This window comes from Dasypus novemcinctus, chromosome 7, assembly GCF_030445035.2.
Source record: "Dasypus novemcinctus isolate mDasNov1 chromosome 7, mDasNov1.1.hap2, whole genome shotgun sequence".
Lineage (NCBI taxonomy): Eukaryota > Metazoa > Chordata > Mammalia > Cingulata > Dasypodidae > Dasypus > Dasypus novemcinctus.
The window spans coordinates 85,542,064-85,565,302 of NC_080679.1; positions in this window are offsets into that span (position 1 = coordinate 85,542,064).

Genomic DNA, 23,239 nt, shown 5'->3' on the forward strand with positions numbered 1-23,239 from the left:
ATTTTCATTCGTTTCAAGGTAGTTACTGATTTCTTTTGCAAATTCCTCCTTAACCCACTAATTGTTTAAGAGCGTGTTGTTTAACTTCCATATCTTTGTGCCTAATCTGCTTTTCTGCCCCTTATTAATTTCCAGGTTCACTCCATTGTAGTCAAATAAATTATTTTGTATAATTTCAATCTTTCTGAATTCATCGAGAGTTGTTCTGTGGCCTAGCATGTGGTCTATCCTGGGAAATGATCCATGTGCACTTGAGAAGAATGCATATCCCACTGTATTTGGATATATTGTTCTGTATATGTCTATTATGTCCAGGCCCTCTAATGTATTATTCAAGGTGTTTGTTTCTTTATTGGTCCTCTGCTGAGATATTCTGTTTAATAGTGATAATGGTGTATTAAAGTCCCGACTAGAATTGTTGAAACATCTATTTCTCCACTTAGTTTTTCCAATTTTTTCTTTATTATGTATTTTGAGGCACCCTTGTTAGGTGCATACATGTTTATGATTGTTCTTTCTTCTTGATAAAGTACCCCTTTCATTAATATATAGTGTTCTACTTTGTCTCTTACAAAATTTTTTCATTTAAATTCTATTTTGTCCAATATTAATATAGCTACTTCCTCCCTTTTTTGGTTATTGTTTGTGTGTAAAATTGTTTTTCAACCATTCATTTTCAACTTTCTTGCATCCCTGAGTCTTTAAGGTTAGTTTCTTGTAGACAGTATATAGATTGGTTATATTTCCTTATCCATTCTGCCTCTCTTTGTCTCTTGATTGGATTGTTTAATCCATTAACATTCAATGTTATTACTGTCAAGAAATTACTTACATAGCCATATTTTCTTTAGGTTTATGTATGTCATATACTGTTTTTATTTCTCTTTTTTGTTATTCTTACCAATAATCTTTCTTCTTATACTCTCTTCCAACCCTCTCTCTCTGTTTCTTCCTTTTAACCTACAGAACTCCCTTTAATATTTCTTTAAGGGCAGCTTTTTTTGTTGACATTCTCTCTTTATTTTTGTTTATCTGTGAGTATTTTGAACTCTTCCTCATTTCTGAATGTCAGCTTTGCTGGATACAGAATTCTTTGATGGCAGTTTTTTCATTTAGCACCTCAACTATGTCATACCACCGCTTTCTTGTCTCTATGGTTTCAGATGAGAAATCAGTACTTAATCTTATTGAACTTCCCTTTTATGTGACAGATTTCTTCTCTCCTGTTGCTTTCAATATTCTCTCTTTAGCTTGAGTACTGGAAAATTTGATGTGTATATCTTTTTGTAGACCTGTTAATATTTATACTGTTTGGGGTGCACCATGCTTCCTGCACATGTTTGTCAATGTCCCTCAAAAGTTTTGGGAAATTTTCAGTCATTATTTCCTCTAATATTTGCTCTGCTCTTTTCCCTTCTCTTTTCCCTCTGGGATGCCTGTAATGCATATGTTTGTGTGTTTTGCATTGTCATTAAGATCCCTAATCCCTGCTGAATTTTTTCTGTCTTTTTATCTATCTGTTCTATCTGTCTGATTTCAGCTATACTGTTTTCAGTATTACTGATTCTTTCATCTGCCTGTTCAAATCTGTTGGTGTGTGCTTCAAGTGTATTTTTGATTTCTTACATTGTGCTATTCATCACCATCTGATCTGCTATCTTTTTACATATGTTTACAATTTCTTTAGTATGTTCCCCAAGTGTCTTCTTAATATCCTTTATCTCTTCCCTCACTTGATTAAGTTGATTCATGATATTTGTTTGGGCATCCTTGATTAGTTTTTCCATACTCTGCATCTTCTCCTGTTTTTTAGTTTATTTGTTAGACTGGGCCATGTCTTCTTGTTTCTTAGAATGGCTTGTAATTTCTTGTTGGTGTCTAGGCATATATTTACCTTGATGGGCTTATTTGGCTGGTTAGCTTCTCTTGGTACTCTAGAGTTTTATTTTGTCATTTCTTTGTATGTGGTAAGGTTCCTTTTTGATACTTGGGTCATCTTATTCTATGTCCATACAGTTGTCTGTTCTCCCTTGAAAAAAAATATTAGGACCAGAGAAAAAGAACAAGAAAAGAAAATGGATAATAGTAATAATCATTTTTAAAAAATGGTTTAAGAGGAACCATACAAGAGCTAGAAAACTAAATAAGTAATATGAATTAAAAAATCATTAAAAATTCAAAGGAATGAGAATTTCAAAAGGTGGAACAGAAAAAATGAAACAAGAAACAAAATATAAAAAATTGAATGAATTACAAGGTTTTATAGATGAGAAGAGAATCAGAAACAAACAAGAAGGTTTGGGGAAGTGGATGTGGTTCAACTGATAGAGCTTCTGCCTACCATATGGGAGGACCTGGGTTTGATCCCTTGGGCCTCCTGGTGAAAAAGAAGAGAAAGTGTGCCTGTGTGGCAAGCCAGTGCCTGCACGAGTGCCCATGTGGTAAGCCACTGCCCTGCTCAAGTGAGTCACGTAGCAAGATGATGACACATCAAAAGACAGACAAGGTAGAGTTAAGGTGAAGCAAAGCAGAAACCAGGAACTGAGGTGGCACAGTTGACAAGGAATTTCTCTCCCCATCAAAGATCTCCAGGATTGAATCCCAGTCAATCCTAGAGGAGAGAAGAGAAGACAACACAGACAGCAAAAAGAGCAGGATGGGAGGAGGCGGAGGGAAAATAAATAAATCAAGAAATCTTTTTTTTTAAAAAAAGATATGGAATGGAAGAAAATCAACAGAAGTCAGAAGATAGAAGAATGAAGGAAAGAAAATAAATAAATAAAGTAGGTTTTAAAAAAAATAAATAAAAGAAAAATAAGGAAACAAAGCAAGGAAAATGACACCACCCAAGAAACGAAACAGCAACAATAAAAAAACAACCCAGGAAAAACAGCCTTTCCGCTTAGGCTCCTGGGGACCTTCTCAGGCTGATGGTGCTCATCACTTAATCACCCTACAGCCCTCCACAGATTATTTTAGTGAATAAAATAAAGGAAAAAGAAAAGGAAAGATGAACCAATAAAAAATTTAAGAAGAATAGATCCAAAAAGACCTCAAACAAAGCAACAAAATCTCAGTCTATATGCTTCCTATCAAAAGGTGCTAGCTGTGTGCCTGATAACTCATGGATCACTCCCTGGATCCCATATTTTAGCAAGTACCAGGACTCAAACCACCGACCTCCTACATATAAGGAGGTAATTCCTCCATTGAGATACACCACCTCCAGAGGTTAAATAGGCTTCTCAAAGCTTATCTGACTCTTCAGCTCCTGTTTGCCTCAGGCGAGCTGGACTTCTAACAATTTTAGGCACCTGTCTCCACCCCGTCCCTGACCTAGTTCCTCTATCCCAGGGCAGCTGGTTGTGACAGCCTGCCGGGGAGCAGATTCCTCCTCCCCTTTCCCTGGGGCCACCTCAGTGCTGGTCGGTGTCCTCCCCAAGATTCAGAGGGGGCTCTGGTTGGTCAAACCCACCAAAAAAAAAAAAAAACCATTCTTGACCCTTCACCAAACCCCTCTTCCTCCCAGGGAATGCTTTCTCCCACTCTGCGGGCTAGTGGGAGCCAGGGTTTCCACAGAAGCTATTTGCCTTGAGGGAGGGGCTCACACACATGGGTTTTCCAGCTATGGGCAAGCAACTCACTGTTTTCCCTCCTGTCTCTGTCCTGCTCCTTCCTGGACAATGATCTGCAGCCTCCGGTTCTGTAGATTCCCAAATCAGCTTCCTTGGATAGGTTTTTGCCCTTTCTCTGCTGCTTTTTGTGAGAGAGCTGAGCAGTGCCTACCTACACTGATGCCATTTGCCTGGAAGTCCCCCAGTCTGCTTTTGAAACTGTCCTGGGAATTTTGCTTTTCTGTTATTGTGATCTTTATTTCCAGTAGTTCTAACTGGTTCGTTTTTAAAATTTCTATCTTTTTACTAAGATTCACGTATTAATCATTCATGGTTTTCCTGATATCCTTTAGTTCTTTCTCTGTGTTTTCCTTCATTTCCTTGAGCATTTTGAAGATAATTTTTTTAAAGGTTTTGTTTTGTATGTCCACATTCTGGTCTTCTTTGTTGGTGTTTTCTGTTTTTTTATTGTCGTCCTTTGCATATGCCATCATTTCCTGTTTCTTTGTCTCGTACTCTTTTGTTGCACACTATGCATTTTAATATTTGAAAATGTTACCTCTGGGATTTATTCCCTGAGATGTCTGTTCCTTGGTTTTGTAACCAGCTGGTGATAAACTAGAGATTTTCTTGAGGGTTAGCCCAAGGTGAATGCAGTATGTAAGGTTTTCCATGTCTTTCTGGGTCTTTATCTTGTCCTGGACTTCTGCCTTTTAGCTGTTTCATAGTTCTCCTGTTTATAGGTGTTTGGTTAACCCCTATGTTTCCCAGGACATACAAATTCCTCTCCCAGTGTTTGAAACCAGTAGGTCTTTACCCCAGTCTGTTTGCCTCTTTAGTTTCTTAATACTTATTTCATTGACTCAAGCTGCTTTTGCCTGAAGGACAAATTCTGGGAGGAGCAGCATGCTGAAGAGGACTTTCCCAAGTCAGTCTTTCTTGGTCAGGGCCATGGTCAAGGCTAGGGACCTATGAAGGGAAGAGGTTCAGGAAGTGGACCATGAGCTTCTCCGATAGCTCCCCAAAGCTGAGCTTTCTTTGTGTGCCCAGCAAATATAGCCCTTCAACTAATTGTCCCACCCTGCCCTTAGAAATCATAGCAACCATGTTTTCCTGCCCTTGTCTGGAGGTGTTGAAACAATGACTTTCCTCAGAGCCACCCCATAGTGATCTGAATTCACTAATCAATTGCTGTGATCAGTGATCAGCTCTGTCCACTCCTGATCTTGGGGTAGAGGATTTTTATGTCCCTTTCTATTCCTGTGAATTTGCCAAGGCTGTTCCTCATGGTGGCCTGCAATGAGAGTGAGGTATGGGCACTGGTAGCAACCATGGGGAGAGAGCAATTTACTGTTCTTTATCATAATTTATCAGCTTCTTCCTTCTGCTTTTCACTACATGCTGTACAGTATTCTTCTGGCCTCCAGAGTTTCAAAAGTAGTTGTTTCAGAGAGTTCCTGCTTGTTCAATCATTGTTTTCTCACAATCTGTCATTATTTTTTATGCATTTGCATTTTAACACTTGTAAAAAGTAAGATATGGAGTTATACCAAAAATACAATACAGTAGTAATGGCATTTAAAGTTTTTTATAGTAGATTATTGAAAATAACTTTATTTTTATTTTTTAAATTTTATTTTATTTACTTATTTCTCCCCACCCCCTCATTGTTTGCATTTGCTGTGTCTGTTTGTTGTGTGCTGGTCTTCTTTTTAGGATACACTAGGAACCAAACACGGGACCTCCGTTGTGGGAGGGAGGCACCTAACGACTTGAGCTACCTCCGTTCCCACTTTGTTGTGTTTCTCATTATGTTTTCCTTGTGTCTCTTGTTGTGTCCTCTTGCTGGATCAGCCCATTGCATCAGCTTGCTGTCTTGCTCATCTTCTTTAGGAGTTACTGGGAACTGAATCTGGGACCTCCCATGTAGTAGGTGGGAGCTCAATCACTTGAGTACATCTGCTTCCTATAATGGCATTTATAATTATCCAAAATGGTTATTGTTACCAGGGGTCATTTCTATATGCTGCATTGAACCACTGTCTAATGTCTTTTCCTTTCAGTCTGAAGAACTCTCTTTAGTATTGTGGGTAGCACAAGTCTAGTGGTGATGACCTCTATTAGCTTTTAAAAAAATCTGGTAGTGTCTTAATCTTTCCCTCATTTTTCAATGAAAGTCTTGCTAGATATAGAATTCTTTGTTGGCCTGTTTTTTTTTTTTTTTTCAATTTCCTCCATGCTTTCTGATGAGTGAAGATTTATGTTACTCAAGCTAACAATAATTTTAAACTGTTCATGTGATCATAAATAATTATCAATATCTAAAGATCCAGAATCACTCTAGTTTACTAAAACTGGTGCACTTGAGTATTAGCTTGGCTGCAGTCAGGAACAATACATCCTTGCCTGTTAGATCTGAATAGCCATTGGAAAGACTGTGAAAGGGGAGGAAAGCATGCCTTTCCAGCTGTGTTTCTGTAACTTAGGTATTTATAGGTGTGATAACTAATCCTTTTGGCTTTTCTTTTCAGTAATGGTACCTAATATACAAGACCAGTTCTGATCATGGTTGAGTGGTTGAAGATTTTCTCTGACCCATGTTAAAAGAAAAGGAGAGGGGAAAGGGAGCTTTATTTTGGTTATCTAGCAATTATTTGCAGATCTCCTCATTATCTTAGGTCTTGTACTAGATGTTAGAGATCAATCCAGATGGTAAACTTTATTTCTTCAATATTTCTAAGTACCATTCAATCTTTAAAATTTTAAAAATTGCCTTCTGAAACCCTGATGCACCTATACTTGTTAACTTAGGATGTCAAATAATAAGTTATATGCATCTTTGTCTCTGATTGTAACTCAGTGCCTTATGAATATCCTTGCACAAACCTTTAAACTAATAGTATTTATAGAGTCTTTGCCTACTTTCCCACAATCTGCATGTTGCTGCTTTCATCATCTACTTTCAGATTTAGTTGGAAATCTCCGAAATTGTGGTTCATATAAATGTCTTGAAAGCCTACTACCCAATCAGCCATGCTTGGATTCAAGAAAGTTTTGTGGAAACTAATTATAGGAGAGACATAATGATCCCCAAACTCTCAGGTCAAGTAGGAAACTCTGAGGAACTATTGTAGCTATACTAACAGCTTCTTTATGAATGTGTTCTTTATTTTGGCTACTTTTTAGGGTTTTCACTGAACGTTTTTAAGAACATGAATGTGCATTTCTGCTCATTATGCACTGCAGTTCTGGAGCAAAGCTGGGTACAAAGAGATTCTGAAGGACAAACCCAGCCATTCATCCGTACACATATACCATGTTTATACCTTGCTGACTCCTTCATATTGCCGAGAGAAGCTCAACGGATTCTCCAATCAGAAGAAATGATGGGGTGGGGGGTGGTGAGTGGGGTATATGGGAACCTCTTAGGTTTTTTATGTTTTTTAATGTTTTTTAATGTAACATTCTTTGTGATCTATTAACTTTAATTTTAAAAAGTGTAAAAAATATGTAGTAGTTCCTCTGAAAATAATTGGCAGTGAGATGATGATGGATATGTTAAAAATCTAGAGATGTCAGCTAAAAAGGATGAATGACACATATAAGGAAAGGAAAGATAAAATCTAGAACCTTTCTCTTAAGGATAAACACCTAAGATGCTGTTCCATATGATGACAATGTTGCCTGAGGTATATTGTGCTGTACAATAAATGGCACCCTGTTACAGAAAGAATTTCTTCCTGAAGAAGGTTCATAAGAAAAAAATTAGACATGATGGGAACAGCTGCAAAGTGGAAGTTGAAATTGTGGTCTGAAGTTTAGGTTTTCCTATGGGTTCTTTTACTGAAATTATTTCATGATTTGCAACTTGGTCCTCTTCTTTTATATAATGAAGATGGGCTGGTCAACTTAAGACAGTATTTACAGACATCAATACCATTGATTAAAAAGTAAAAGTTCTGTCAAACAGTAGTTTGATCTTCATGACAGCAAACAGCCTGTTTGATGTTTTTATTGAATCAATTGATTTTTTCACTGAATTGATTGGTTGTTTTACTGTCATGTGGACACTTCCTAAACCAACATGTGCCTCTATAGAGGTATTTTTGAAAATGTCTGAATTCATGGCTGTCTTAGCATTTCAGGCTAACAGAAGCTTTGAAACCAAAATTGCATTAGAATAAATGGCATCAATGTTGAGAAAGGTGTGAGTTTTTTTCTTCTTAAAAATTGGCTTCGAATTCCATAATTTGAGCAACTCAATGTTGTAGACTGTTAAGAGGTCATTTTCTTTCTTATCTTGTTCAAGTATGTACTTTGGATGTTGACTGAGTTGCTAGATAATACTCTATAAATAAAGGTGAGTTTATTTGCCATACATTTTGAAGGATAAAAGAAAAAGCAAACAGATGCCACCCCTACTCTACCCATTCTGTCTCATCTTTTTTATACACAAGCTTATACATTAGCCAGGTTTTCCTGCCCCCTCAAAGGTAGTTATCAAATCTACTCTTCATTCCTGCCAAGATCTTTTAAATGTCCACAATGTATGTCTGTGAAACTTCATTTTCCCCCATAAATTTAGATTTACCAATAGGCTTTTAATAGTTGAGTTTAAGCACGAAGATAAAATATGCTCTCTGCTGCCTGTGGAAGAAATTTACTGGTCATTTACACTGCATATGGTGGGAGGAGAAAATGCAGATTTTTTTTAACTGTTGGTTTCAATATAATGCATTAAGTACCACATCTCAAAGAGACAAGTTTGATCATATTTATACATTCCACTTTTTCTGTCTGACATTGGAGCTGCATTAAGGTCCAATTTAGTAGGTAGTCTGTGATGGACCTAGAGGGGTCAGTTTATAACAGCTCTGACCCTCAACTTTCAGTGCACATTGAGGTTGTTGTTCAGTACTCCAAATTCACTTAATAATGAGATTCTGCCTATTCAGCGTGTCCCTTCTCCTTGGCACTAACCAAAGTGTGCTCTAAATTTTGTCCTGTGTCATTTATCCATTCATTTATTCATCTGCAATCTTTTGGTTCCCAGATCCACATCAGGATATCTCATTTTCAACATTGTCTCCTATTTGATTGATCAAAGGTATCTGACATTGTAACTTCTAAATATCTCTACACTTGCATCCTTCTTACCACCTCAAAATATGTGTATATTTTTAGCCACCTTTTTTCTCTTTCCTGCCACTTAAGTACAATTTTACCTCCCAGAGATTTCTCTCACCTCCTATATAAATCATGTTTTGTAATTACTCCCTGTTTCTTCTGAATGCACAGTGATTTCTATCAGCTCTATTATTGCAGTCCATAAACAAGTTCATGTCTTTCCTAACAAAAGAAAAAGATGTCTCCAGCTCTTGGCACTTTTTGGAGTTACTACTCTCTTGCTGCCAAGTTTTGCCAAAGAACAATTTACAATTCTAGCCACTATTTCCTCACTCACTCCTTAATCTTGACACTCCAGCTTCCACCCTTATCATGTACAGGAACTTTTTTCCCCAAGGTCAAGAGTATCTTCTTAATTCTCAGATCCAACAATATGTTATCAGTCCTAATTCCTAAAATCACTGTAGCATTAAGTACTTATTTGACTTCTTTTACTCTTGCCTACTTCTTTTTTTTTTTTCAGTCCCTCAGAGGCTCATGCATTCTTATGGCTTCAGTTTTGAGGAGCTGTAAGATGGAGGGATAGAAATTTGATAGAAGACAGTTATCAGTTCTAATTCTATATGGTTCTTCCATTTATGAGCGATGTGATCTCAGCCAAATTTCTTAACTTCTCTGAACCACAGCTTCTTCATCTCAAAACTAAGGACAATAATGCCTATTGCATAGGGTTGATAGGTTTAAGATTGCACAGTACATGATAGGTGTACAATAAATGTTAGTTTCTTTGACTTACCTAAATAGTTTCTTGAATAGTTTCTTGTTAGTTTTCTGAATTCTCAGCTAAGTTTTGGTCACATTTTTTTCTTGGTTGGTTATTTCTAGTCGACCCTCCCACTGCTACCTCATCTTTTAATATCCATTCACAGTTCATCTGTTTTCTTCTCATGACCACCATCCCAATCTTCCCCTTTTAAAGTTCTCTTTTTTTTTCAGGACCATCATGACCTTCACAAAGGCCAATTACAGTTGCCTGGGTTTAGTTGGGAAGCTCTAAACTGCTGCTAGAAGGTGTTATGGACACAGCTTTTCTGCAGAATCTCAGCTATGGCTACACTATCCTTTCTGACTCCATCTAGCTCTACTTTATGTTTTCCTCCTTTCTTTTGTTTGGTGAGTTGACTTGTTCCTCACTTCTGCCGCTGACGTTATTCTATGCCCAATAGAGACTCTGATTCCTGATTTGAGTTTGTTTTTGGCCTTAGCTCTAACTGGCTTTGCAGCTTCCCATATGGGTTGATAACTAAGTTCATGGCTTTCCAGGCCTTCTGAGGTGCCTGCCTGCATAGCTCTTTGTTGTCCTCATCTGACACATATCCACTATTATCAAAGCCACTTCACTGGAACCTCCTAAAATTCATCCCCTCAGGGCATGACAAATAATGTCATCACTTTCAGAAAGTCTCTCAACCTGGAAAACTTTAACATTCACCTTTATTTTTCTTCTCTTTTCTTTGGGGAGCCCCTAAGTCCATTTGATCAACAATTACTTTAGCTTTGCAATGCCTCATCTATCTTTCTTTCTTTTTTAAATTATACTATTAAAATAATGTCACCAAGAATATTACTACTACTACTAATAAATAGCTAATGTTTACCAAGAGCCTATTATGTGCCAGACATTGTGGCAATGCCTTATCTATTAATCTATTTCATTCTAACCATAAATATATAAGATAGGTATTATTACTGCTAATTTATGAAAGAAAAAAATGGAGGCTTGTGACGTTAAATACATTGCTCAAGATGATTGTAAGTGATAGGACTAGGGATTTAAGCTCAGATTTCTCACCTCCTAAACCTACTTCTCACTCACTGTTCTATATTGTTTGAAATGATCACATTTCCTTGATGGAAGCATTTATTGTATTTTTCATAAATATTTCTCATATCACATATCTTTTTAACTATAGACTTTATGAAGCTGCATCAAACAAGAGATCTTATGGAATTAGAAATAAATTGTTAATCTATTAAAGATTTGCCCAGTATTGCAATGACCTGAAATAAGGACAGTTCCAAATGCTGGGAGAAGAGGAAAAGGGAATAGTGTGAGATTAAAGAGAAAGGAAGTGGGTGAAAAATATATCTCTGATGTGGTTAGCTTATTTAATAAGCAGAGAAGTTCTATGGTAGGGAAAAAATAAAAAGGGTGTCCTTGAAAAGATTCAAAGTTGAAGTAGGACTAATAGTGTCAGGCAATGGGAAGTCAACAGAGAGGAGCAATGGTGGGGCTTAGGAGGGCTTGAAATACTTTCCATATCATTAAGCCTTGAACATGCACATCATAATGTCAAAACAGTCTGTATGGAAATTCTAGCATTCTCTGTATGTTGTCTCAGACAGAGCCCTGGACTTGGACTCTGAAGACTGAGTTCCCTTCCTAGTTCTATCGCTAAACAGCTATTTCACCTTGGACAAGCCTTATAAACTTCCTGGTCCTCAGTTTTGTCATATTTAAAATCCTTAAGAGTTGGAGCAGATGACTAGCTCTATTCATTAGCATTCTGCTGTTTTATATGCCCCAAATGTGGTGATGGCTTCTGGCTTAGGCTCCATGTTTACTAACATCATATATGGATATCACGGGTAGCTCTGGTCACTCAGATTGTAGAGGAAATTTTAAATCTTGATAAAAGAGCTCCCAAATGGGGGATAAGCACATGGCCTTAGAGGTTATTCACCTTTTGTAATGTACCAGAGTATGTTAGCACTGCCCTGGCACCAAGATCCTTTCTGATTCTTGAATCAAGCCCTCTTCTGCCTCTATTTCACTGCAGCTGCTACATATAACTTCAGTTAGTGTACGTGTGGGAGGGTCTGTGCAACTGAATATGTAAAAGCACAATTGCAATTGGAAAAGGGAATAATTTGGGCAGTAGTTTAGTACCACAAGATCTAAAGAATGATCACCTTTGGCTAGACTAGTAGACCCAGATTGCCCTTTTTATTGCTTCACTAAAACACACCATTTTGCCCAGTTCATTTATTGACTTTTTTTTTTTTAATCTCAAGAGCAAATTCTTACCTAGGTAGAAGTTAAAGGTCCACAACACACTAATTGTAAAAACAAAAGTGCCAATTCAACAGAATTCCAAAACCACAGGAAATGCCTGTGAACTAGATAACTCTTGTATAAATTAAGACTGAAAATGATTTTTCTAAAAAAGGTTTTGGATGCTTCTTTGAAAAACTCCCACTGCACTGGTACAAGGGTGTGTTTATCTGTGGGAAATGGGAACAGAGCTTAGTTAGTATCAGTTTCAGAAAAGAGTGGGAAACACTGTGGTTTTATTTTTGGAGACCGATAAAAAGCTGGCTGCTATGATTTGATTTAAATCACATGCAAAATCAACAGCCCCAGCTTCCAGAAATATGTATCATTTGAATAAATAACCTGACTTTCCCTCACTACTCTGCTTTGCAGAAAGCAAGCAAGAGTTAAAACACAAGAGCAATTTTTAGACAAAACCTCATGACTAGCAATCAGTGTTAATAAGATTCTTTTCCTCTTGCAAGATTCACAGAAAGCCCTCGATCCATGCCGAGCACATTCAAAGGCAAGGGACTAAGAGCTCCCCTCACAGGTTCATTATCATTCTCAGGTTATCCCAAGCCAAGTGAATCAGGAAAGCAAACGAATTAGTGAGAATTAAGGAGCCTCTGTGGTCTGAACCCACTCCAAATCTCAGCTAAGATGAAAGGTAGGCGCTGATGTCTTATGTCCCAGGGTTCTCAGGATTGGAGCCCAGCACCTAGCTGTTCCTCTAGAGCTTTGCAGAAATGTGCAGGCAGTTAATGTTGCCTAACGTTTCCTGACCGTGGGTTCAGCCATGTGGGAGAAGTTTTACGAGGCTGCAAAACCAAATCCCTTTCACTCACAATTAATTACAGAAGACTTGCTTATGGCACCTACCTGTCAATGAGTCCAGCCTGGATGCTTGTCTTCTTATTTTGGTCACTTACTGATAATCAAAGATACCAGGGTAATGCTTTATTATATGGCAATATCAAATGGAATTCTTAAAGAACAAATCTATAAAATATTTGGACTGTGAAGTGTTAGGTTCCTTTGGAAGTAATTTCTTAACTGAGGAACAGGATCTGAATGCAAACTAAAATCCTTGGATTTATAGAAGTTTTTGTTATTGTTTTTATTGTTGTTTTAAATGCCACTGGCACAGTGGGGAGGGTAAAAATGCTATTGAGGGAGGGAGTATGCCTTTCTACTTATGGAGATATGAAGATCTTTAGAGCATCTGTAGGATTTAAACAAAACGTGTTGTAAAGGTTTGAGAGTAGCAGTTTGTTTTCATTAAATACTTGTTACTGCTAATTACATTTGATCACTACAAAGAATACAGTTTAATTAAAGAAACAGTGGTTAGGAAAATATTTGATTTCCAAAAGAGAACAGTTTATCTTTGCATTAGTAAGTAGGGAAAAAAGTAATTGTGACTGTGTGTTTTTCAGTTTGGTATTGTTTATATGGAGAGGTTTTGGCCCATTCATAAGGAAAAATCTTATTTCTTTTACTAAAATTACAGTAAAGTACTAATTTCATATCATGTCATATCATGAAGCTTGCATGCATACTTCGATTTATTTAACATAAGTAAATATTTAAAAAGTGAAACAACATTTGGCAAATGACATTAAACAACATATTCTAATATCAATCTGCATCAACATATATTCTTTCTCTGGAGATGGTTTCAATGTTGACTCTTTCAGTGATTATTGAAATGTGCTGTGACATTACATGTTTTCCTTAATCAACATGTGTTTTTAATTTTAAATTTGCAAGGTAATATTTTGGCAGTGGTCTGGAGGAAATTAATGGAAAATGAAGGCAGATAACTATCCTTGTAACTAAAGCCTTCCATTCATGTTGCCTGTATATCATTGCATATAATCATTCTTTTAAGCAATTACACTAGAGAAATTTGATTTTTAGAAGTTTATCTTTCCTACGTCAGTTTAGTTGGAGTGAACTCCTATGAGTTCTGCAAGTTTAATGGACAAAGGTGTATCTTAGATAAGATATTAACATCTTAAGAAAAAGGACAATTTAGGTATTGTGTTTACAATATGTAAAAGTCAGGTATGACTCAGGCCTAAACGTAACAGAAGTTCCTTTCTTTTTTTTTAAACAGGCTTAACACCAAAAAATGTATTCAAACAAGTGCATCAATAATTTTGCATCATACTTCAAAAAGAACTGATTTTTATCTTTCCATTTTAAACAAAAATCTGTGAATTTTGGAGAATATCTTATTTGTAAAATCTTTGGACCTTTGTATTTTTACTTATAACCCTTAAGCACTGCTACAATTTACATATCCATGTATTTAGATACTGCATTTTTCAAAAACTTCTGTCTTTTAGCCCTTAGAAAAAGGTTAACCTACAAAGCATATTTAAAATGTAGTTTAAATATGTTTCAGGCATCATAGCTATCTTTGTTTTTACATTATAATTTAAATGTTTAGTTTCTCTTTGACATATATAAAAAATAATACTTGAATCCAAGAAAGTATGCATTTCCGATTACATCCAAGTAGAAAAGAGAACTGTTATTTCTGCTCTTGCATTGCATTCTGTTTTATTATCATTTCTTATTATCACTTAAATATCTTCTAATCAGTGTTTCCTTCTTTTTTGCAAAACTGAAATAATCTGACACTTTGGGTGGAGGAGAAAAATAAACTTCCAGGTTTTTGATAAATTATATTAATTTGTATGAAACCTGTATGTTCAAAAATGCTAAAGCTGTAAGCAATTTTCCACTGAAATCAGCTTTTTCTATGTTTCTGAATAAGGCACAGAAAAGCAATTAGAACAGTTTAGCAAACAGATAGCCTAAAGAGCAGCTTTCTGCATGCTTCCATCAAAGGAGAATCACACCCTTGTTAAAAGAGATATTATTTAAAATACTGTGAATCATCTGCTGCCTGCAGCAGTCACACCAACAAGCAGTCCTACGTGAGCACAGCAGCCTGCCCTGCCCTTGCACTGCCCACAAATGACCAGGGAAATCCCAGGGGTACTCTTGAATTTCTGCATTCGGATTTCTTTAGCTGCAAAATATCTGTCACTCACATCCCACACTGGCCAAAGTGACACCTGCCAGTCACAAGAACAAGGACAAATTATTGTGCCTCCGCCAACTACGTCCAGAAATGAGTACAGAGCAATGGTAGGGGCATGCATCTAAATGGGCATTGTTAAACTTTGCAATCTGCTTTTGGGTGTTTCTTTCCAGTAGGTGAATTTGCAGCAGCTTACTGTTGTTTTACATTATATGTGTTTTTGTGGTCCCCTGTACATCATACTGACTCATTTGAAAGTACTTAGAAACAGCTAGCAAAATATGTATTGAATAAACTTAAGCATATCTCTGCAGGGCAATGTGGTATAATTGTCATGAACAGAGCATGGCTTTGTTGAAGTTGTAAATGTCACCATTGGAAGGCTTTCAGGATCCTTTCAGGGTCAAAATGTGTGTGTGTGTGTGTGTGTGTGTGTGTGTGAGAGAGAGAGAGAGAGAGAGAGAGAGAGAGAGAGAGAGAGAGAGAGTGTGAGAGACAGAGAGGCAGAGAGAGATCTGTCATCATGTCGCATGAGGTTATGCAACATTCTATCTGTTGGTGATGAAATGTAACATGACAGGATGTAATGTAATGTAATGTATAAAAAATGTAAATAATATACTTTGCAGGATTAGATATCTGCTGTCAATTCCTGTAGTAGGGATCTGAACTCAACTTACTGAGGCGAACAGAAGCTCAGTGAATGCCAAACTGGCCGTGGTGTTTGGGAACCAGCATATAGCACAGTTCACTGATTTCCCCAATTACTTTGGGGTAGTTTGGCACGTATAGAAATGTTGAACAAAAGTTCTCTTGTTGGACACTTCTGAGAAGTAATTTGATTGTTAATTACAAACGCTCTGGGTGATTGCTCTGCATAATTGTTTTACTCCTTCAGCACTCCATTAGAAGCTTATCCGCTGAAGGTTTATTTTTAGTTTTTAAATTTTTTTAACATCCTCCTTATGTCAAACTGATGCAATATGAGTGGCCCCTCCAGATAAAATCCTTTAACTAGCCAGGGTAATCCAGTGCCTCCTGTGAGGAGTAGAAGAGGAGAGATAGTATGGCCACATGCATTTCTTCTCCAACAGCATCTGTAATCAAGCAACAACCACACATGTGGACACACACACACACATTGAAAAATTCTCTACCTTTTGAGAAATAACTTCAGTCATATGGTCTAAATTGATTGACAATTGTAAAGAGTAAAAGGCACATCTCAGAATTAAACCAAATACATTCCAGATACCATTTCTTTTTATTATCAAGCTTTAGTTTCAGCTCTCAGCAATGGAGAGCACAAAACAAGTCCACATTGCCTTAAAGGTAAGTGGGCAGAAGCTCATTTGATACTGCATTCCTGAGAATGGAACCTTTTATTTGCTGTCATAGTGATGACTTTTAATTGTCCTAATAAATAAGCTTTTAAAAAGCTTCTAAAATGTTCTCTAATAACACACTTTGGTCTTTAGCCATAGAAATGCAGAAATAATTAGAAGTGGCATTGTGTACACTGCCTTCTGGACTGGGCTGAAGGTGAAGGAGAAAGTCTCATGCTATCCTTGTCAGCTGCAAGGGTAATTACTGCTGGCTGAAATTACTCAACATTTGTTTATAAGCTCCCCAGAGCATGCTGTAAATAGATTGTCTGTTATAGTCCAATCACATTAAAACCCTGCTCCTTGCAAACTGCTACCTCCTGTTTTCTGTAAGCTAGACAGAGAGAGCCTGCTGCTCACTTATTGAGCACGGAGAATGGAAGAGCTATGTTTAATGTGATTGTTTTCATTAGCTTCTTCTCTGTCCAAGATCACATTTGTCGTTTCCAGGGTCTGAATGCTTGTGGAGTACATTACTTTCATTAGGATTCTTTTATGTGCTTTAGGGAGGATGGATTTCATTTTTATTGGAATAAAATAGTTTGGAAGAAAATTTTTAAAAAATAATACAGAAGAGTGACCACATATATTCCTTTCCTCACATGGGATTTTTCTACATTGAGTTTTAGAAAGTTCATATATTTACTTGTTACATCTGTTTGATTACATTTACTATGTATTTACTGAATCCTCACTATTTGCCTAATATTGGGTTAGGTACTACAATGACAGCTATTACTTTTAGGGATATTAAAATCTAAAATCTAGCAAGGACTTGGATACATGATAAAGTTAAAGAGTAATGTTATATATGATGCAATGTAAAATTGATATGTAATAAAGTACCATAACAGATATGCAAAGTATACATATGGATGATCGGCAAGTTTTTGTTTTCAGAGTATGGGTAGAATTTACTGTCCTGGAAAGGTAATAAGGCTTTATGAATGAAGTTAATTTTGTCCTCTCTAAAGAGATCAAAGACAAACCATAGAGTGGTTAGCTCCACCAGATTTTTGATGAAAACTTTCTTCCATTATAGACAGGAGAGATTTGATTGAACTTTTGGGCTTACTGTCCTTAAAGGTTTTGAATATAGTAGAAAATAGGAAATTAAAAACAGGTTAACAGAAAGACCCTGGATATTCAGTGAGCCAAATCCTTCCAGAGTCCAAGTTTGCTCTCTAATTGATTAGCAAGTAAATTTAACGATTTTGTTATTGTTCATGTTGGGAAAAGAATTGGGAAAAATTCCTGACTTGTGTCCATTTAAAATTGATCCAGGTTTCCAAAATCTGGGTGATTATGTCTTTATAGCAGTCTCAAAAAAGAAAATCTGAATTCATCAAGAGAATTAACCACTTTATAAACCTGTCTAGAAAAGGGACAGATATTGGAGAAAAAATATTGCAGAGAAGGACAGCACTTAGTTGATGGCAGTCATAGGAACAAGAAATGCAAATTGTATAAATTCAGATTTGAGAGACAACAAAACTAGTTGTAATGTAGAGTAGCAGTAGATGTAATCTTACTTTCCAGGCAATTCTAAGCTTTTCCTTTACACACTTCTAGATTTTTCTGAGAAATTAACCTTCCATTCTATCTAGTCTGGAACTGAAATGGGATTTTGGAAGACTCCCATTTTCTATTGCCTACCAATGTCACTGGAAAATAATACAAAACAGAAAGATATCTGAGGACCAGAAATGGTGATTCAATTATATTTTACAATAATGCCTTTACATACCATATTCTTAGCTTTAAAGTGTAGCAAAGGGCATTAGCTGCAGATCAGATTTTGGGTAACATATATTGCCTGGGTCAGCCAGAGATGTTTTACATAGAAGAGTAAATGAAAATGGGGATGTCAGTAATATATTCATTTTATAATGTTTGACTAAATTTATGTTCAAGGAGAACTAAAGCTAAATAAAATCATTCTTTAGGGCTAGCACATATTGTCTTAAAATAGACTGGATTCCTTTGTAATCTATAGAACATTTTTATATGTTCCCCATTACTCACTTTATGCCATTAGAAGCACACTGAATCTTTAAAGAGAAACTTCCTACAGCTAAAAAAGACATTAAGGGGGAAAAATGCTGGGAGCCATAGTGACAGGTACAACTAAGCTTGTATCCTTCGGTTCCCTGGAAACCAGTCAAACACTATCTCATCTTGCAATGGTTGTGTCTGATCCTCTGCTTCAGACATCTTCCTAATAATGGCAACTGCAGAGGTGACTCTCTGCAAATAAGGGCTTGCAGCCACTGGGCATCCATCACATTTCTCCAGAGCAACATTAGACCACCCTAATGGGTACTCGCGTCTTCATTATGATATTAATTCTCTAAATTTCCGAAGTGATTTCATTTGTAATATGACAAAGGCTGGCTGCTCAGGAGACAAACTGTTTTCATCCCCCTCCTGCATGCTCACAAAGGCTTGCTCTCTTTAGTCTTTGGGGGAAAAGGAATTTATAGCATCAGATCTCTTGTGATACACAAGGCTGGCTAACAGCTACACCACCTGCCAGCACTTCATGCCTGGCCATCCAGCCTGAAGCTTTCTAAAGCAGTGGTTGATGAGTGGAACATGGATGTTGGTTTGGAAAGAAACTATGAGGAGAGGAAACAGCGGCAGAATAAAAAACTCGGCATGGAAGCTGAATGGGATTTGAGGGTAACAGTGGGGTCAGAGAGAGGCTAGAAACAGAATCAATTGCAATAAGGCTGGCTGGGGAGATGCTATCTAACAACATGATTTTTCTTCCTTATACATTTCGGCTTTTGTTGTGGCTACGAATTCCATGGCTGCCAACTGTATACAACCTCCAAAATCCAGTAATTCATTTTCCTTTCCATATGTTAACCTTTGTTGACTTTAATTCGGTCCATTCACATCAAAATTAGCTTATCTTCCACAATGTTCACTAGATCTAAACACTTCCACTTGCAAAAAAATTCTGTCTTGATTAACATTGAGGACTTTCCGCTTCTGATCATCATGGTAACTAAATTTTGGCAACAGTAACAAAATGTCTGAATTGGGTAATTAAATTCTAAATATTGTAAAGGTCCAACCTACTGATGGGGATGAACTTTTTTCTGCTTTCCTTTCCTTGCCTTCTTCTCATAGCCCCTTACTCTTGCCTTAATGACTGACACCTATTTTAATTTTAAAAATCTTGTTAGAAAAGTCTAAGTAAATATTCTTATTTTGGTATAAGGCACAGCCTCAAAAGTAGTTCATTGTTACTTAAAAACTTAATGCTCTTGTTAAAAGGAGTTCAGTTTAGTAGTTTGAGTTTGGTTTTACTAGCAAACTATGCAAACTTGAGAAAGTTAATGAAAGAAATTACCTGGGCTTCTGTTTTCTCCATTTTAAAGTAAAGAGTTTGGACTATAAATGCTAATAAGTTTTGATATTGTATGTTATTCATAGTATATTCACATTAATATTTAAATCTTATTTAATATTACATCTGAATTTTTATTTAAGCACTTCATGTCCATGCAAGATTTATTTAGACTAGATTCATTATTACAGATTGAGTATTCATATCATTGACTTAAAATTTCAGGATATCTGCAGACCATTGTTGGATTTAGAATTTTTTAATAGCTTTTATTCTTGAATAGATTTAGTGGAATAGAAGTAGAATTATTAGTGGAATATGACTACATACATTATATATGTTGCTATTAGAATTATCAAAATTAAAAATTGCAGAATTTTTATAATAAAGTAAAGCATTTATTTGGTAGTCATGAATTTTTCCACCTTCCCCAAACTACAGATTCTTCAAAAGTAGCTCTTTGGATCAAGAATACATTTCTAGACATTTCTTCTCTCATCTTATTTTTCAATTTAAGATATAATCCTGTATATTTTTAAAAGCTTTTTTGATCCTTTTTTAAAAAAATATATATATAAAATTAAGTTTTGTTTATTCAACCTAAAACCTCTCTGGAAATGTTACATTTTTTTCCCTTTAGAAGTTGAGAAAGAGTTCTTTGTTTTCTTCTGACAATTAAATTTCTAGAATAAATTATATCTCAAACTGTAATGCTTTGCTTCTCAAGATGTCCGAAGGATAAGGTTTATGCACTAAGATTAACGTGAATCTTATGGATATTTCCAAAATATGTGTTCAAACCATTCCCAAATTGACAATGTCTGATTTCAACTTTTACATCCAACTGCCAGGCACTTATGTCTACACAGCTCCTAGAAACTTCATAGATTCCTGTTTGATGTGTGGGCCAGGGTATAGCATGAAGATACCGGATACTCCTGAAGGGCTTTCGTTATGGGAGTTGCCTTCCTTGGGTCCCAGGTTGAAGCAAAAGTGTTGAGTTAGATTTGTTCAGTCATCAGAAATGTACTGAGAAATCACTATGTACAAAACTAAGACAGTCTTCCTAGCACCTCACTCCTCTCCACCTTCCCTACTGTAAAATGTCCTCTTCAGATGATTAGGATCATTCAGGTTCATAACATATACCTGAGGCATAGGGCCTTTGCTGTTGTATTAGTTCTGGGTAGATGACATTTTACTACAGGATAAAAAAAATAAATAGGTAGAGGATTATCCGACTTCTGACATTTGGCTGAAAATCTAAATTAAATCTGAGCTGCTTGAGTTCATGGGTCAGTACTTATTTATATAATGTACTATGTATGTACTAAGAATCACCTATTCTTAGTACATAGTAGGTACTTAATAATTGCCTCTTGAATAAACTGAACCTAGCATCAGGATCCACAACTTAAACACTTTTCCATTAAAGTTCACATTGCTATGTAGAAATTCAAACCAATGGTTCAATTTGTGGAATTAATGAAGACACTGCAAAGAGAAATAGAATGCTATTATGCTTTTGTTAATATATATAACATATTTTAATAACATTTTATATGATGCTAGAAATATTTAATGGTCAAAAATTTCATTTTAGGCACAAGCAAAACAAGTGTCTAAATTATTTTTGGTTATTCTTAAAAATCAAGTCTTTTGAAGAGGTATTTAATTATTTCTATATTGCTATTTTACAACTGCCTCTCAGCTAATAAATTTTAAGATGTTAATTCGTAGAAATGTCTTTCACTTAAAAGTAAGTAGAGCAAAGAAATCATCAGTGACTGCTCTTTCAGCAGTAAAATGTTTTAACAGTCATATACAAAGCTGGTGACCAGAATGGATTCCATGAATCTGCATAAACTTAGCCAGTGGGCAGAAGTTTGGGTTTCTCTTTCCCATAGTTGCCATGTTTAGAGATCCAGAATAGGGTTTAGATTGTACCTAATGACTGTCATTTCTTGGGTATCATATTTCTAATCTAGTAGACTCCACTAAGGCCTTTTTGAGAAAGCATTTGTGAAGGTCTTAAATTAATCTAGCCCTTTGCAGTTACATACTGAGGTTGAGGTTGTTTGGCACAAAAAGGTGTATAGCCATATTAATAATGAGAAAATTAGCCTTCCTGATATGATGTGCTTTCCCTTTCCTGGAGCTAACACCCTCAGGGCAGGGGATATTGTGGAAAAACTAAAAAATTGTTGAACTCCTCATAGTCACTAGGTGTTAGCTTCTATCATATGGGGAATGTGGGAACATATTGGAAATAACAGTTCTGGGTTGTAGTTTTTAAAATTTTTAATTCACTCATAAAATATGCTGCATATAATGTAAGAGTGCTAGTCTAAATCTTAAGAACCTTGGGTTCACTTTCAACTTGGCCAATAAATGGCTGTTTGACCTTGGACGAGCCATCTAACCCCCACGAGTTTTAGTTTTCTTATTGTTCAAAGGAGAGATTGGATGTAAATAATCTCTCAGGTCTCTTCCTGCTTTAAAATTCTAAAATAATTGCTTTGTCAAAAAAGGCAGTTATGTTTCTTTACTTGTTTACAGTCATTTCTTACTTTAAAAAAAGGTGAACAGAATTTTCATTTAATTATTTTAAAAAATACTTGCCAAAAATATGTTTCTTTTTACATAGTTACACCATTCTCTGTTAGTATGTTGTTGCTGTTTGAAGTAACCTTGGCATTTTGGGCTGAAGAACTTTCCATAGTAGATTATTTCAATAGACATTTTTCTCCAGTGTAGCAAAGTTCCAGCATAACAAAAATCTATCATTAGCATTTCAGTGATAACAAAAGCATCAAGTTTAGTTGCAATAGTGAAAGAAGAGTTTAAAATTACTGGTTTATCTTTCATTAGATTTTAAAAAACAAACAAAAAACAAAATAGAAAACCACTGGCAATTTTCCTTTTCACTCAGCTGAGAAAACCAAATGAGTTTGTTAGAGGTAGTTGTCTGCTTGAACAGCTACTCCCTCAGATACCTGCATGGCTCTTTCTGCCATTTTTTCCCCTTGTATCTGCTAAGATGTCAATTCATCAGAGAGACTATTCCTGACACTATATTGAAAATCGTTATCCTTGTCACTCCTATCTCCTTCCTCTGCTTTTTCTTTTATAATGTTTATCACCACCTGAATATATTAATATTTATTTATTGCCAGTGTTCCTTGCCCCTAACAAAAATGGAGGCTCAATGAAGGCAAGCATTATGTGTGCTGTGTTCACTGATGTGTCCCTGGCACATGGGAGCTGCTCAATAATCATTAAATGAATGAATGCCTATGAAAACTTAGGCTATGCAGACTCTGTCAATTATAGGGAATAAACCCAGTATGGACTAAGGAATATTACTTGCACCAGGGGAAAGCCCAGGCCCTCGGCTAAGGCTAACCAACTCAGATACCTACAGGGGCCAAAAAGTTAATTGTAAATATATGAGTAAAAACCAATGGGAGGGGGCCAGGAAGGGGACAGGGAATGAGAGGGTAAGGCTTAAAAGGTACAGGGTTCCTTTGGAGTTCCATTTGGAGTAATGGAAACGCTTTGGTAATAGAGGATGGTGATGGTAACACAACATTTGAACACAAT